This window comes from Engystomops pustulosus, chromosome 1 (genome assembly GCF_040894005.1).
Source record: "Engystomops pustulosus chromosome 1, aEngPut4.maternal, whole genome shotgun sequence".
Classification (NCBI taxonomy): Eukaryota; Metazoa; Chordata; class Amphibia; order Anura; family Leptodactylidae; genus Engystomops; species Engystomops pustulosus.
This window is the reverse complement of record NC_092411.1, coordinates 95723557-95740569: the sequence shown is the minus strand read 5'-3', so window position 1 is coordinate 95740569 and position 17013 is coordinate 95723557. Positions and strand designations below refer to the sequence as shown.

The following is a 17013-nucleotide window of genomic DNA, read 5'->3' as shown; positions in this document are numbered from 1 at the left end:
CAATGGTATTGGTATCTGCAAGACCCTGATATTGAAAGCTGTGGCAGAGCAGTGAGCAATATGTAACTTCTTAAATATACAAAATCTGCAATTGAATTTTGTCTGGCTTTAGGTATCAAGAGTCATTCCCCTTCCCGCCTCCCCTCCCTTCCTCGATGTGTGTGTCCTGTGTCTATGTTGTTTAGTGTCCTGATAAGGTAATATGTCTAAGATAGATGCTGATATAAAGTACCATGTTTAGAAGGGAACAGACTTAATTTTTTGTATTTTTCCCTTCTTCTTTCTTTTTTTAAAATGTTTTGCTTGATGCAAACGTTTGTAATACGTTTATTGTAGCTGCTGATTACTACAAAACATGACTTCTATGACCGGAACCCCGGTAAAAGTTGTATACCCTATGAAAATGTTATACCTTGTATGTTTGAAAAATAAAAATACAGTTAAACAAAAAAAAATAAAATCCAAGACTTTGGGGCACATTTAATTACCTGTCCGCTAGAGTTCACCGAAAGTGCATTGTGGGATGATAATACACTGTGCAGCGATTCACTAAGATCTTGCACCTGATATCCTGCCCTGAGGTTGCTTCCCGCTCAGGTACGACAGAGGTCACCATCTTTTTACTGGCACATGTAAGTGCCTGAGCTTGCAACACAATTTGAATGTTAAATCCCGTGCTCAGTCTGAATCAGTCGGATCGTCCGACGGCCCGCCCCCCAATTTGTGTCGCATGAAACCAGCGCAGCTGTGCCCAAAAACAATCGCGTTTGCCAAAATCCCAGCACAGACACTAGTTAAATACCTGTGCAAGCTGTGTAATCCCCAAACCCTTAGTAAATGAGTCCCTTTGTGTGATTAGCGTTACAGGTTGGCTTCATAGCTTCACCATAGCATCTAAATTGAATAAAACTTATACAGTTCTGCTATTTTTACACCCTGTTATCTTATTGTTTTGTTAGACACTTGACTCTAGATTGTACTACTTGAATAGGCCAATGTCAGATTTTAATGTTTTAACATTGGTTACTAAATTATTAAAAAACTATATATAAATTAATAGCACAGGTGAATATAAGAAAATGTAGAAGATCTTATTAGAAAAGTAATGAAAAGAAAAGTCCATGAAGGCTACGTGTGCCTCCACGCCCGGCTCTCACCTCAAATAATATACTCCACTGCCTTCACTGGTGCAGACGGACTGGTCCGGAGCTTGACCAAATGTGAACACTGGCAAGGAATATATCCATAAGTCCAGCACAACACGATGGGGCGGTAAAAAGATCTTTATCAGACCTTGATAAAGAAACAATCTGTTGAAACGCGTCGGTCTGTGGCGCTTAGCTGTGTGTTCCTTATGTTTGTACATGGAGAATAAAGAAGAAGTTTTTTCCGCCTCATTTAATTAGAAAAGTGTTTTTTTTCTACACTTACATTTTCCATTGATGCCTTTCATTCATAAATGTTGCTAATTTGTGTTTTATTAACAAGAAAGACAGAAGCCTTACATAAACGCTGTATGGAGAGGGGTGGTGGGAGAAGTCAGTCACAGGAGCTAGGTCTATATCAATCATACTATCCAAAGTACGGATACAGACACGGATGCAGATAGAAAGCTCCTCAAAAATTCAATCTAGTCATCTATTGAATTAAAATATTTGTTAATCCTGAACTACTAATTTATGCAAAGTTTAGTGAAAGATGAAATAGACTTTTATTTTTTCAATTGGCAAGCTTCTTCAAACATAGAAGATGACAGTTTTTCAAAGTAACAGGCTGCTACACTGGGATACAAGTAACTTTGATATGGTGGGACACCAAAGCCCTTTAATGTGCTATGGTATTATATTATCTATGGCTAAGCATATCTCATATAAGTTTATATCTTACTAAGGATTGGCATCACAGCCTACATGCAGCTGTTAGGATGGATTTCATGTGCCATTAGAAACTGTGTTAGGTCTCCATTCTATTAATTTAATAATTTCCCAATGCAGACATTGATATTTTCTAATATGTCTGTTCACTATTTTTATGAATTAAACATATACCATACTATTATGTACCAGAATAGATATGTAGAAATATAAATGGGCTATACACTTTTGGCATCCATTTGTCTACATTTCTGGACATCTTATAAATGCTATATTTGCCAATGTCATTAACAATATCTTTGGAACAGCAAAATAATGTTCCACAAAATAACAGGGGAAAACCCCTATTAAAAGATAATTGTGCCTCTATACACTCATAAAGTCTTCTATATGTCATATCTTAAAATAGTTTAGCCAAATAAAGGAAACATTTACCACAAAATTACTTACAGGAAGAGATTGCAAAATCACAGACTACAATGTGACACATTTAGTATATTCCTCATAAAAGCGTATAAATTACAGTTTATATAGGTGTGCTACACGTGTGCTGTCTTGTATCGCTCCGTGTGCCTATTGCTATCTATGGGGAAGTATATACATACATACGTCCCCCATATGTCCATGTGAATGAAGCCTTAGAGAACACATTCTATTTACCAGCACAAACACCAATAAAGCCCACACTTATCACACTTTACCACTGCAAACACATAAAAAATATATTTAGTATAAGGCTACATGCACACGTCCGCAGCAACAGATGTGTGCAATTGGTGGAATAATATATATTTCTGTATTTAATGCAACACCTCCTGTATATTGTATGTATGAGCTTGTCTCTAAAGCTATTGTATGTTGTTAATAAAGTTCTGGTAAAAAAAAAGGGAAGGACACACATGTTCTTGCACAGGTACTGATAAGCATAGCTCCCATTTTTTTGGTTCATATTTTATATGGTTGAAAAAAGACACTTGTCCATCAAGGTCAACCAAGGAAGGGATTGAGGGGAAACAATTCTATATAACATCAATGTTATTTAGGTGTAAAAAGGCATGTAGACCCTTCTTGAAGCTCTCTGCTGTCCCTCCAGTATATAGTCTTTTACTAACCCTTCCAAAATGTTCCCCACAAAGGAAGCTAAGCTTACAGGCCTGTAATTGCCTGGTGAAGTTCTAGAGCCCCTTTTATATATTGGCACCACATTTGCCTTGCGCCAGTCACTTGGCACCACACCAGACATTACGGAATCCCAGAAGATTTTAGACAGCGGTACAGCAAAAACAGAACTGAGTTCTTTGAGAACTCTAGGGTGTAACTCATCTGGTCCAGGAGCCTTGTACACATTGATTTTTATTGAGCTTAGATTGGATCATGTCTACAGTTCTTTCTTCTTTCGTATAAATGGAGCTAAAAAACCTATTAAGTATCGCCGTCTTCTCTTGGTCTCCAGTCACCGATGCCCCATTTTCAGAATAAAGGGGTCCAACCTGTTCTGACCCATTTTTTTTTTTCATTGATATGCTTAAAAAATTTCTTGGGATTTGTTTTGCTATCTTTAGCCACCTGTCTTTGGTAAGTTTTTTGTAAGTATTGAAAGCCTCAGGTGAACCATCAGATTTATATTTTTGAATTCCCTCTTTTTCTCTTGTTACAGTTAATTGCCCTTTTAACTGTAAGTGTAAGACACGCAGGGTGCAATCTAGCCGTCTATACTTGTTACCTATTGGAATAAATTTAGAAGTATAATGACCCACGATAGATGTGAATTTCTCCCTTTTAACATTAGTATCATCATTTGACAGTATTTGGTCCCAGTCTATATCCTATATTGAAGCCCTGAATTTCTGGAAATTAGCCCTCTTAAAAGTTTTCGATTTTCCCACCTGTTTCTGATTTTAAGGTTGGGCGATTATCCCATGGTGTCCCGCATTTATCTTGTCCCTGCCACGACACACTAGAGGTGCAGAGCCAATACCTTGAGGTGGGATCAGCCTGTTTAAAAAAAAAAGAATTTACTTACTCCATTGTTCCCTCGCAGTGCTCACGGTCCAGCTCGGAGCCCCGGAGAAAGGAGGAAGCAGGACTGCAGGGAAGGGTGCCACAATATATGGAAGGATGGAGGACAGGGGCAATATGCAGAGGATGAGGAGGGAAGCCACAATATGATGGAGGTCACAATATGCAGTGGATGTAAGAGGGAGACCACAATATGAAGGAAGAGGGAAGCCACAATATGAGGGAGTATATAAGAGTGAAACCACAATATGACGGCAGAGGGAGGCCACATTATGAGTAAGGAGAGACATCACAATATGAGGGAGGATGGAGGACAGGAGGCCAGAATATGAAGGAGAAGGTTGATTAGATTTTTGTGTGCGCTATATAAATAAAGAAATTATTATTATAAGGGAGGCCACAATATGAGGATGGATAGAAGAGTGAGGCCACAATATGATTGAGGAGGGGTGCCACCAGTGGCATAACTTGAAGCTGATGGGCCCCAGTGCAAAGTCTGTGCCAGGCCCCCAACTATAATGTATGGCTTATAGTACTAGTCTTCTCATATGAGAAAGTGACACCTTATGGGCCCCCTAAGCCTCTTGGGCCCGGATGCGACCGCACTCTCTGCACCCCCTTAAGTTACGCCCCTGGCTGCAACACAATGGGAGAGGATTGGGTAGGTGGGTCACAATATGAGGGAGGATGTAGGACAGGAGGCCACAATATGAGGGACGATAGAGGAAGGAGGCAACAATATGAGTGTGGATGGAGTAGGTAGACCATAATATGAGGGAGGATGGAGTACAGGAGGCCACAATATGAGGGAGGATAGCGGATTTAGGCCACAATATGATGGAGGAGGGAGGCCACAATATGAGTAAGGAGGAAGGCCACAATATGAGGGAAAATGTAAGACAGGAAGCCACAATATGAGGGAGGATAGAGGAGCGAGGTCACAATATGGTGGAGGAGGGAGGCCAAAATATTAGTAAGGAAGGAAGCCACAATATCAGGGAGGATTTAGTATGTAGGCCACAATATAAGGGAGGATAGAGGACAGGAGGCCACAATATAAGGTAGGATTGAGGACAGAGGCCACAATATGAGGGAGCATGGAGAACAGAGGACACAACATGATATTAAAAATGAAAGGAAAGATCTCCCAGTGAGCCAGGGCTCATGTGTCTCGCCTTTTAGGTTTTTAATGTTTTTATTGCCATCCTGTTGTAAATAAGATGTCCCTGTTTTTATCAATCTGTTGTTTTAGAGTTTTTTTTTAATATCCTTTGATGATCACTGTTTAGTGTGTATAACATGCTGTGAATTTTCTGTTTCATGCATAACATCATATCTGACAAGGAGAACTAGTATTCTCGAAAGCTCACCAACAAATATACTCAGCCTCAAAAAGGTATCGCCTGTTTTGAATATGAATGATATGAGAGATCTGTCTGTAACCAGGGTTCGTCTGTAAGTTGGTTGTTCTTAAGTGGGGCACTGCCTGTAAGACTCAGACTCTACATGCCTCATTTGTCATGTTAAATGTTCATAACCAGTGCAACTTATGTGAGCCTGAGGCCAGTATTTAGCTGCAGCCTTTAAACAAGCAAAGATCAGGCCAGGAGGGGATAAAATAAAGGTAAGTATAAGCTCTTTTGTTGTTCAATTACCCTCTCCTGATTATAGACACAAACTTCTTTATCCAGGACAACCTTACGATGTCATAGTACCCCCCAACATAAATTAATAAAAACTATATAGATGCTAAAAAAGATCCTTACTGGGTTTTATCTGTGATACAATTGAAAAAGATTTATCATAAGTCTCTTAGAGCAGAACTGTTCTACTTGCCCATGGCAACCAATCAGAGCTCAGCTTTAATTTTCCCACAGCCGTTTATACAATTAAAGCTGAGCTGCGATTGGTTTCTATGGGCAACCAAAACTGTTTTACCTCGGAAACTAGATGATAAATCTTCCTCAATGTGTCTGTCATTTAGAAATGTTTTCTATGCTGTGCTGCATGTGTATTTAAAATGATTTTTATAGGTTTTTGGTGGTTAGTTTTATACTATAGAAAGAGTTAATGTGTTCACATTCCACTGTAGTTTACGAAATACTAGACTTGGGAGGAGTGTGTGGGCTCCGAGAACAGAAGGCAAATGCTGGGAGATTCTCTTGTTCTTTGAAAAAAAGGCTTTTGGTATCATCTTCCTATCATCACACCACATTGTCTTTTATCACACCACTTTGATGAACTAAAACTCATTTTCTCCATTCAATACTATTTGGGGCATTTCACACAATCTTCATTTAATGAAAATGTGCTTTCATTTCTCTATATTTTGGATGTGGTTTCATCTTGGGGAAAATTCTTTATCTGAGACATAAAAAAACCCTTACAAATCTTAAATATATGTTCTAAAAAGCAATCCATCTTGCTGGTAAAATGCACATAAAAAGGGGACAGGTTAATCATACCTGTGTGCTACCTGGCCTGTATAGCTCTAAATATCATGGATAAGGGAAGGAGGGGGCATATGGCCAATGATGTCACTGCTGGGAGCCGTCATCAATGTACCAACCATATCATTTGATGTGATTATGGTACGGGTTATCACTGTACAGGAAAGTTTTCTCTTATACGGCCATGAATAGGTTGGACAGTGTGGATCAGAAACACGCTCCCATGGGGCATCCTTGTTTTTGCTAAATGAACCTTATTGTTGGATGTAAAATAGTTATTAGACAACAAGAATGATAGATAATACTTAACATCTGTTTGTAATGTGGGCATGAAATTGCTGTACTTGTGCATATGGTTGTTAACTGCCTCTTTTGCTTCTTGGTGAGGTATTGACGTGTATAGAGATGATACATCACATGTTAACCATATATTGTTTCTTTCCCGCTTCATGTTCTCCATAGTTTGTATCACAACGATTTCATATCTTGAATATAACCTGGAAGTCTTGCAATATTTTATCCAACCATATGCTCAACTGTTCAGTGATGGAGCCTATTCCAGACACTATGGGGCTGCATGTGTAATCTCGGTATAAATGATCCGCATCTGCTTCAGTGAAGATGCCTAGATAAACTCCCTCTTCTATCAATTTTTGCATCTTATTTTGGATGTATTCTGTCGGATTGGTGGTATACCTCTTTGTCATTCAGCATTTTTACTGTTTCATGTATGTATCCAAGATCATTATTGATCCTCCTTTGTCAAAAGGACATATGACTGGAAACGTCATAATTTGACATCCATACCTGGCCCTATGTCACCACTATTCTTAGACCCTAGATGCCCCTTGAGGGACATGACCCCGGAATTGTTTGGACTCCCTCCAAACACGGTGGTGCAAATAAGACATGCCTTGGTAGATAGGGATGTGCACTCCCTGGACGGATGGTTCCCCACAGTCATGAGGGGTAGTAGGTGGTTTATGGCTAAACAGTTGAGTAGTTTTATCCAGTCACTAGGACCTACACAATCGCTTATGCGGGAAATTACATTTATAGAGCGTATTTTCACAAATAAAACCGCTCCTAGGCATTTGATCTCTACAGTCTACGGGTGGTTGCTGAAAGAGAGGGCTACGAAAACACCAGTCCCATATAGACAAGCATGGGAAAGAGCTTTGAACAAATCATTCTCCGAGGAGGACTGGGACAAGGCGGCCATCCTGACTCATAAAATCTCTGTATCATCACAAATTCAAGAGACAAACTTTAAAATTATGGCCAGGTGGTACCGAACCCCAGCAAAGCTACACAGGATGTTCCCCTCGGTGTCTGACGTTTGCTGGAGATGTGGCCAGGAGCAAGGCTCCATGCTGCATGTATGGTGGTCTTGCCCTGGGGTCCAGGATCTGTGGAAGGGGGTTTTCTCCTTATACAACAAGCTATGGTCAGATACTATTACACCACTTCCAGAGCTTGGGCTGTTGTCTATGATCCCTGGCTCATAGGCTTTCTGAGACACTGCATTGCTGCCACTCGTCAAATAATTCCCAGGCTCTGGAAGTGCAGTGTGTGCCCATCGAGAGCCCAGTGGGCAGAGGCCCTAAATAACATAATGAGGATGGAAGAAATGAGAGCTATAGAGGGACTGGTGGACTCACAGTTCGATAAATATACTAAGGTTTGGTCCCCTTGGATAGATTTCCGCAGTTCAACGGAATTTGCTTCTTGGATAGAGGGGATATAGTTTGGATAGGAGATATTATAGGACCAGGTGGATGATTCCTCGCATCCCTTACCTACCCCCCCTCTCCCCCTTTTCTTTTTTCTTTCTTTCTTCCCCTATTGTGCTCCCTCCCTCTTTCCCTTCCCTCACTCCTAATGTGGTTCCCGATATGTGTTCACGTTATGTGTTTAGTGTTGTTAATCTTTTAGTTCTGTTAATCAAGTTATGGTCCTTTACGACTTCTTTCTCTACATCTTAATATAGAGGTGGCCTTTATTACAGTAATAATATTATGCTTCATGAAGCGGCTATTCATATTCTTCTTAGTTCTACATCCGGACGTATGACATTTGCTTTATATACTAAGATATGCATATTGATGTAGTTAGCTTCTGCTCCAATTAAACCACTTTGAACGTTGTTATTTGCTATTTTCAATAAAAGTTTATTGAACACAAAAGGACATATGACTATATGTGGGTCCTCTATGAAGGATCTTAGTGGTTTTCTTTTTAAGTCAGTGTCACGGGTGCTCCCGTGCCCATTGCTGCCCTTCCAGTGCTGGTGCTCGAAGATCTAAAGGGCCAGCACACCGCTGATTGGTGCTGACCATCCCCAGGAAATTGCATAAAAGCTTCCCTCTCCCAGCATTTCCCGCCGGATCTTTGTGCCTAGTGCCTCTGAGAAAGCTATTTCATGCGATTTGCTGTGTTTTCGAATTCCCGTTGTGGCCCCGATTCCGTTATTGACTCTGATCCTGTCCTGCCTGTCCTGACCTACCTGTCTCGACTTCCTGCCTGTTCTCGAACGCACGAGTTTGCCTTACGATTTTGTACCTCGCCTTGGACGGTACTGCGGACAAAGTCGAGCCTGTGGAACGACATGGTGGTACCACGCCGTGGTTCAACCCATTTTGCAGCGGGCTCTGGTAAAAACCGGGTACCACTTAGACTCCGGTCCCAGGTGTCGACTTACATCATCATCTGTGGTGGTACAAAGGATCCACTACCACTGTTCCTGACAGTCAGATTTTGGTGCCATTTGCTTTCCTTGGTGGTTTGAGATAATGGTATAAGGTGTGTTAATACAGTAAAAAGCTGGATTGTTCCAATTTATGACATTTGAGGTGTCTAATAATATCTTCCTTATTTTTACCAGTCAAAACGCGCCACCTTTTCATGACTTTTTTTTCCATCTAGTTGGATTGCTTTTTATAATAAAAGTTTTTTAACATGTTTCAATAAAGAAGATGGATTTTACATAAAATTGTAGCCTCACCTTTACCATGTCAGTGCCGAAGCCCCTCCTTTTTTTCTGTCTTCAAACTAGCATCTCTGGATCCGGACCAACTAAGCTACACGAGCACGGCCACTTCAGATAATAAACACAGAGCAATATAGAAGGTGAACTGGATTAGAAACGTTAGCATTTCTTTCTCATATTCAGCCATTTAGCCATTCAGCCTAGTAGTTGTCTAGGCTCCTACAATCAAGCAAAAACAAAATAAAATGAATTAAACATCCTGTGGGTTCAGACAGTGTAAATGAGTCAGACTTATGCATAAAATTTCCACTTCTTATCACCATGAAGTAATTACCTCAAAGAGGTGTTTCAGCTTAGTTATATTGACGACCATCATGACCATTGATGATCATCAACATCAGATTGGATGGGGGGGAGATAACACAGCTTAACCACTATATAAAAACAGCTTTTTTTAAGTTTTACATTCCAGTTCTGGATACAGCCGGTATCAGCTAATCTGATGGTGGTCCCAAGTAATGCAATAATTTTACAAGAAGTAAAATATTCCATGTTCAAGTTGTCATAAGTTTTATTAAAATTAAGGAAAAGAATTAAAACAAATATAATTAGTTTATACACCAGTGCACAGTCAAAAAAATACATGCAATATCAAGGTGAACCAGTGTGGTGTGTATAAATGATCCTCAAAAAGATGTAAGTTCTTTCAAAATAATCAGTACAAAGTTTATTAAGGACACCATTAAAAACATTTAAAACTGCATACAGAGGGAATGGTTATGATGCAGCCAAAAAAGCCCTCCACATTGCCCCCTAGGCGTGAGAATGCAGTACAATCAAATCACAGAGATACATTTGTACATATTCATGGCTGACAAAGAAGCAGGTAGGTATGCAAATCCCGTCTATAATTAAGGCACAAATAGCCAATCAACATATGGACCAACCCATGCTAGCGTCAAAAGCCGAATATTACCCAATTGGGACTGCATTCAGGAATGCATTCAGGAATGTGGTTGCGAGCCCCACGCGTATCGCCACTATGTGTGGCTTCCTCAGGGGTAATTGAACACTGGGGTGTTCGGGGTATATATACAAAGGGGTAGCAAGTTGTGTGCCAATGGCGGCCAGCGTTCTTACCTGGCTTCCGCCTGTGAGTGCAGCGACCGCGAACCTCCCGCGCCGTCGCCCGAACCACGCGCACGCGCAGTCACCCCGATCCTCCTCCTCCAATTCGGGGGACTGCGCATGCGCGGGCCAAGCGACGATCGCGAGAGTAGTGCCGCGATCGTCACACCACAGGCAGAAAGGATGATACGTATCATATGTGCATAACGAAGGGGAAACAGTCTTGTATCATGGAGGAATACATGGGGATATACATAGTTTTAACCTGTTGTTGTTCTATACATTATAAAATTTTGCTCAATAACCAGTTTTGTGCTTAGGTTATTATAATGGTGAATTATGCTAAAATTATTATTATTATATTTCATAGTATAGCCGTACAAAGTGAAACTAGTGCAGATATGTTAAAGTGACCTGTGCAGGAAACATTAGTACATTAATCTCTGTGGCTCCAGTAGTTTGCTTCTTTCCTTCATCTTTTATTCTGCATGAACATTCTCTGGAGTAGAAGGTGATTTGGGATGAAAGTGGACTAGGTGCAAGTCGTAAATGAGCTTCATCGTGTTTGGTGGAGAAAACCTGTAGTGAAACAAAAGTGGGGAGGAAGAGAAGGAAGAAAAAATAATAAATAAAATGATAAGACCTTCATGAAAAAACAAAGCTGTGACATGGGTGTGCTGTAAAGTGTCATGTGTACATGTATATGAGTACTGGCATATAGTTGCATAGAAAATTTAATGCCCTCCATATATGCCCACCATCATATAATAGATAGGGGTATTGAATTATCTTTATTTGTGTTACTACAGTGATTCTACGTTTTAGTTCCTGTTGATGTTGTTATTTTTTGTAAAAGCCAGTAAAGAGGAATTCTTCATTTAGTCCTCTGGGGGTCATGGACTGAGTTTGAAAAATCCACTTGCTCTCTTTTTGTAGTAGTTGTGGAACTACATTTCCCCCTCTTATATTGGAGAAGACTTTCTCCAGACCCATGATTTTAATTCCTCCGCACTTACCTCCATGAAAATGGTGGAAGTGTGAGGCAACCGACTTCTATCTTTGCCAATGTCTCGTCTTGCTGTGGATATTGTGGAGAGATGCTTCTGGATTCTTTTGCGCAGCTCCTGTGATGTCTGCCCTATATATACCTTAGGGCAAGAACATGTGATTGCATATACCACGTTTTTTGTGCGGCAATTAACGTAATGTTTAAGATGATGTCTCTTACCGTCTATAGGGTCTTCAAACTCATTCGATGGCAGCATATATTGGCATATGTTGCAATTTCCGCATGCATATGAGCCTATTAATTTCTTTCCACCTGTTGAATCTCCTTGGCGTTTGAAATGGCTCTTCACCAAGATGTCTTTAAGGTTTCGTGCCTTCCTTGCCGTAATTGTCGGAGTCACGTCGATGTAGGACTCCAGTTTAGGTTCAGTTAAGAGTATGTTCCAATTTTTGCCCAGTATGCGATATATATCCTGCCACTGGTTATTGTATGTGGTAATGAGTCTTGTTTTCTTTTCCGGTATTCGATACTTTGGTTTTAGGATGTCCTCTCTGTTGGCATTCTTGGCTCGCATATAGGCTCTAGAGATTATTTTCTTGGGATAACCTCTTGCTTTTAATCTTATTGTCAATTCTAATGCATTTTTCTTAAATTCCTTGTCATCGCTACAGTTCCTTCGTATCCTCATGAACTGCCCCACTGGGATACCGTTTTTTTGGTGTGTTGGGTGAAAATACATGCACACATGTTTTGGCATTTTAGCTGTTTACCGAAATATATTAAAAAAACCATCACAACATTTACCTAAGTGAAGATATTCTCCAGGAAGTAGGTGTGTCAATGTCTAAGTCTACAATAAAGAGAAGAGAGAATAAAGACATTGGGGCACATTTACTTAAGGTCCGCACACCGCATTTCCGGTGGGTTTCCCGACTATTTCCAATTTGTGCCGCATTTAACAGGGGTTTTTGGCGCAATCACGCATACTTTTAACGGGGGGCGTGGCCGTCGGATAACCCGACTGAATCGGACTAGCCGCGGGATTTGAAATTCAAATTGTGTCGCAAGCTATGCACTCACATACACCAGGAGGAAGAAGGTGAACTCCGGCGGACCTCAGCGGGGAAGTGACACATGCAGGATCTCGGGTGCACGATCTTAGTGAATCGCGCTGGACTTCATCCTCGTCAGACAATGCACCTCGGGATCGCGACAGGACCGGGTAAGTAAAAGTGTCCCATTATAAGAGAAAATACAGAGGGTTCATCACAAAGTACAAATCAATGCAGTCTGAAAAAAAGCTCAGATTTTGCCAAAAAAAAAAACAAAAACACTCCTAATCTGGAACAGCATTCTTTGGATAACTGAAACTAAAACCAAATGCATGGTAATAAGTGAGCTTGGTAAAGGTTGAAACAGCTTGTGATACAAAGCGTACCACATTCTCTGTACAACATGGTGAAGGCTTTGTGATGGCATGGGCATGAGGGTATAGGTTGCTAGTGTTTATTGATTTGCTTAAGAGCAGAATCAGCCAAATAGATTTTGAAGTTGTCACGGGTCGCAGGCTCACCTGGCCCGGCTACCGGCTTGCTCCCCTACGCGGTCCACGCGCGTCCCCGACTGCTAGTGCGCGCGCGGCTCCTTCTCCAGATTTAAAGGGCCAGTGCGCCATTAATTGGCGGTGGCCATATTGCCCAATTCTATACAAGCCTGTCTCTTCCTGTAAGCCCTGCCGGATCTTTGTGCCTCACAGCCTGAGAGAAAGCTTTACTGCGATTAACCTGCGTTCCTGTGTCTCCTGCGTTCTTGTGTCCCTCCATGTTCCTGTGTTACCTGAGCTCCTCCGTGTTCCCTCCGTGCTGCTGTCCTGTGTGCTGTGTTCCCGTACCCCTCTGCTTGGACCTCCTGTTGCTGACCCCGGATTGAACTCTGACGTTGCATCTCTGCTGCCTGCCCTGACCCTGTGCCTGGACTGTGACCACGAGATTGATTGCCGTTCTTGTACCTCAACCTTGGCCGCCACTGCAGACAAGTCACGTCTGAGCAACGACCTGGTGGTACCACGCCGCAGCTTGTCTAACCCGCTTTGCGGCGGGCTCTGGTGAAAACCGGGTCCCAGGTAGTGGCTTGAGTCATCGTCTGCAGTGGTCCAGTGGATCCACAACCCGCAAGCCTGACAGAAGTTTACAGTGATATATTTTATGCTCAGATTTAGTCAAATGCATCTAAGTTGTTTGAATGGAACTTCATAGTACAGACAGATAGATATACCTTCAAACTGTGGGAAAACTGTGACTCCTATCACAGGCTGGTCAGTTTCACAATAAAAAACGGGGGCTTGGAGATTCTAAGACACGAGTACAATTGATTACCATGGCAGCACATATAGGTCATTGGATCACATGCACCTGGGGTGTGATCCAGAACTGCAATCCAGATCTCTCCCATAGTGTAAGGTGAAGCATGGGAGATTATTGCTCCCTGCTCTGCAGTTTAACATCTCATAAGCCACAGTAGACCTGTAGTCTGGAAGATGGGAGTGCTTGTTGCGCTCACCGTACCAAGCCCGTGTGCAATAGCCCTCTGTGGGGGACATATGTATGGCCTCAATATTGCGGCCGAACATACGTTTACTTGACGGTCGTGTGAATTCGCCCTAAGGCTTATGTGCTGTATTACAACCCTATTTTGTCATACCAATCTTTATAACCTCTAATGTATATCTGTATGTCTGCCATATCCAGTATTTGTGAAGGTAAAAACTCTGCTAACGAAAGATCATGCTTGATTAGACTCCACAGTAATGCATGTATTTTTCTATAGCAACACATAATCAAGGGCAGAATATCTCTGTACACATCATTGAGTCCTCATGGGTTATTGTTTATTTTCAGACTCGATAACCACATTCCAATAAAAGATCCAATAATCAGCAAGAATATTTTGCCTTGAAAGGTCTGTTTTAGTTTTGGTACAATATAAATGCATTTATTGGATGGAACGCTCATTTATTTTTACAGTATTTAGTAGCTTTCATGCACTACAGTTCAGAAGACTTACAGCATTGCCTAAATGGACACAATGTGCTTCCAATTACTATGTTTATTCTATTACATTTGTAACAGAGGATTTTCTTTCTATCTAGTGATTATTTATTCTTATTTCTTAGATGGCAGGCAATTCACCCAAAGATTAAGCCTAAAAGGCCAAACCTCACAAGTAGAATTAGTACAGCTATGTATTGTGGTATCTGTGCAACACCAGGAGCTAATACTTTAACACAAATCTAGGGCCAGGGAGTATGAGTTCTCCTTACGGAGACTTTGCCAATTAAGGTTGCCTAGCAAGCGTGTGAAGACTTGTAGCCATTAATGCTCCACTAGGGGATTCTAGGAAATATGCAAATAAGGTTTCCAGGTTGGGATGAGGAAAACCACACCTCTTTAGCTACTTTGTAAGGCAGCCCCCTTACCATCCAACATGACTTTCAGGAAAACTAATGACATCCACATTTTTGCCATGGATGCAGTTTGTCCACTACTTTAGAAAAATGTGCACCTAAAATTATTACTAACATTTATTACTGAGCTGCGCCACAAATTATGCCACAATCCTGCAGCATGAAGCAAAGTCCACCAAAATAAAAAAAGGCGCAAACTGCACATTAGTGAGGCAAACGCCACTAAGTCAGTTTACACCAGTTTTGATATATCTGGGTTATTGACTGTTGGTGCAGAAGTAAAACACAAAAATATTGGATAGTATATAGGGAAGAAAAAGACAAAAGGACTTGATTGCACCAATCCCTGGGTTGAGAGCTCACAGAAGGGATGTTATTTTCATGCCTTGTTTAGTATATGCAGGAGGATATTATTAATACAAAAAGATAACCATGGATGTTACTAAAGCAACCAGAATGAAAAAAAAAAACATTCATCATCAACATTGATTCAAATGAGAAATTAAAGTTTTTATCTTTTTTTTAACCAAATTTTTCTCTCTGTTTCATAAATCGAATGTACTAAAGCAAGTTTCAGAAATTACTTAGCCAGATAATGGAGCCTATTTTATCTATTATATTTGCATATTCAGTAAAAGAAAACAGTGAGACAAAGAAACCATTGTCTCATTATAATCCACAGATACTCAATGATTAATGACTTTGCTTTTAAAATGTAACAGATTATGCACATTTTAAGAGTCTCTAAAGAGAAAATTGAATGTTTAGATAAGTCCAACCCACACAGTTTTTCTTCTAACATGTGAGACAAACACTAACCAGAACGAATTTGAGCTTGATTTAAAAATGTTATAGGATTTTAGCTTGTTGACAGGAACAGATAGAGCCATAGAAATTATGGTAATTAATTTACTTATCCAATCTGACCAGTTTCAACTACAATTTACTGATTTTTTCAGGTATCTACCGCTTTGTCATGCAGCACAGACTTAAAGAGGACCTGTTACCCAAAATAAACGCTGTAGGAGCACTTACCGCTGTAAGCAGCTCTTTTTCCTTACCCCAGTAATAGCAGTGTTAAATCGCTAGCTTTATCGGAACATACAGATAAAGCTAGGAAACACTGCAGTACATAGCCAACCAAAGGTTACAGTGGTCCAGCATAATCATTAGGGGGCGGTTGGAGGAGCTCCCCTCTCCTCAGCTTCTCCCCCAGACCACCTCTCCCACACCATATGCCGGCAGGACTGCATGCAGTCACCGCCTCCTCGGACCACCCCTTCATGCATACTAAACAACATAAACAACACCTAAGCACAAAGAGTCAATTGAATGGCAAGAGCCAATAGTGACATTAATATATTTACAGTGTTATCCCTACAAGAATAATAGTCTGGCTTGCTGGCTGTATCCTTAACAATATCATTTGTATGCTGAAACTGCCAGAAGCAGAACTCAGGGGCCCCATTAAGTAAGTGGTTGCCTCTGGTAAAAAAAAAAGCTTTAAAAAAAAAATTAGAATTCTAGAATTTTGAGTACTTCTATTGTAATTAATCTCTGGGTTTGCCTGCAGTATTTCAGTAAACCCAAAAATAGATACCCTTGAGCTATAAAATGTGCAGAATTTCTCAGTAATATATACATGTTACAAAATATTGAGAATATTAAATGGATTTCATAACACGATTAACCTTTTCTCTTGCTTTCCCACCTATATTTGTGAAGTAACTAATTTCTCTGGACATTTAAAATAACTTGCGAAAGTATTGTCTAATGATTGTCTTGAACTTTATTTTTACTCTGTAAATTTCTATGCTTTCTCAATCACTGGGTTTGCCTGCAGTATTTCAGTAAACCCAAAAATAGATACCCTTGACAAAGCATCTTACGTGAAACACGTGTCGGGGACTGGCCTCTATGGCCTGTATGCAATAATTTGTGCAATTGCATCTTTTCCTCTGTATTTATTCTAGGTATATGTTAAGCTTTATGTACCTCTACTCTAGGTGTCAGCATTGTGGTGTCATACATTTCTCCACATACATTCATTGGGGCACATTTACTTACGAGGTCACTCGAGT

The 17013-nt window shown here is 40.6% G+C and overlaps 1 long non-coding RNA gene across 1 annotated transcript in view; it reads right to left on the bottom strand.

The window, feature by feature from the left end:
- The window catches only part of LOC140127744 (uncharacterized), an 84909-nt gene extending 72204 nt beyond the window's left edge, over positions 1 to 12705 (bottom strand). Inside the window, exons 1-3 of the long non-coding RNA XR_011855056.1 lie at positions 12550 to 12705; positions 12274 to 12319; positions 9348 to 9551 (exon numbers count right to left, since the gene is read on the bottom strand). This is a non-coding gene — a long non-coding RNA (uncharacterized lncRNA). The remainder of the gene's footprint in view (positions 1 to 9347; positions 9552 to 12273; positions 12320 to 12549) is intronic.
- Between the last annotated feature and the right edge of the window lie 4308 nt (positions 12706 to 17013).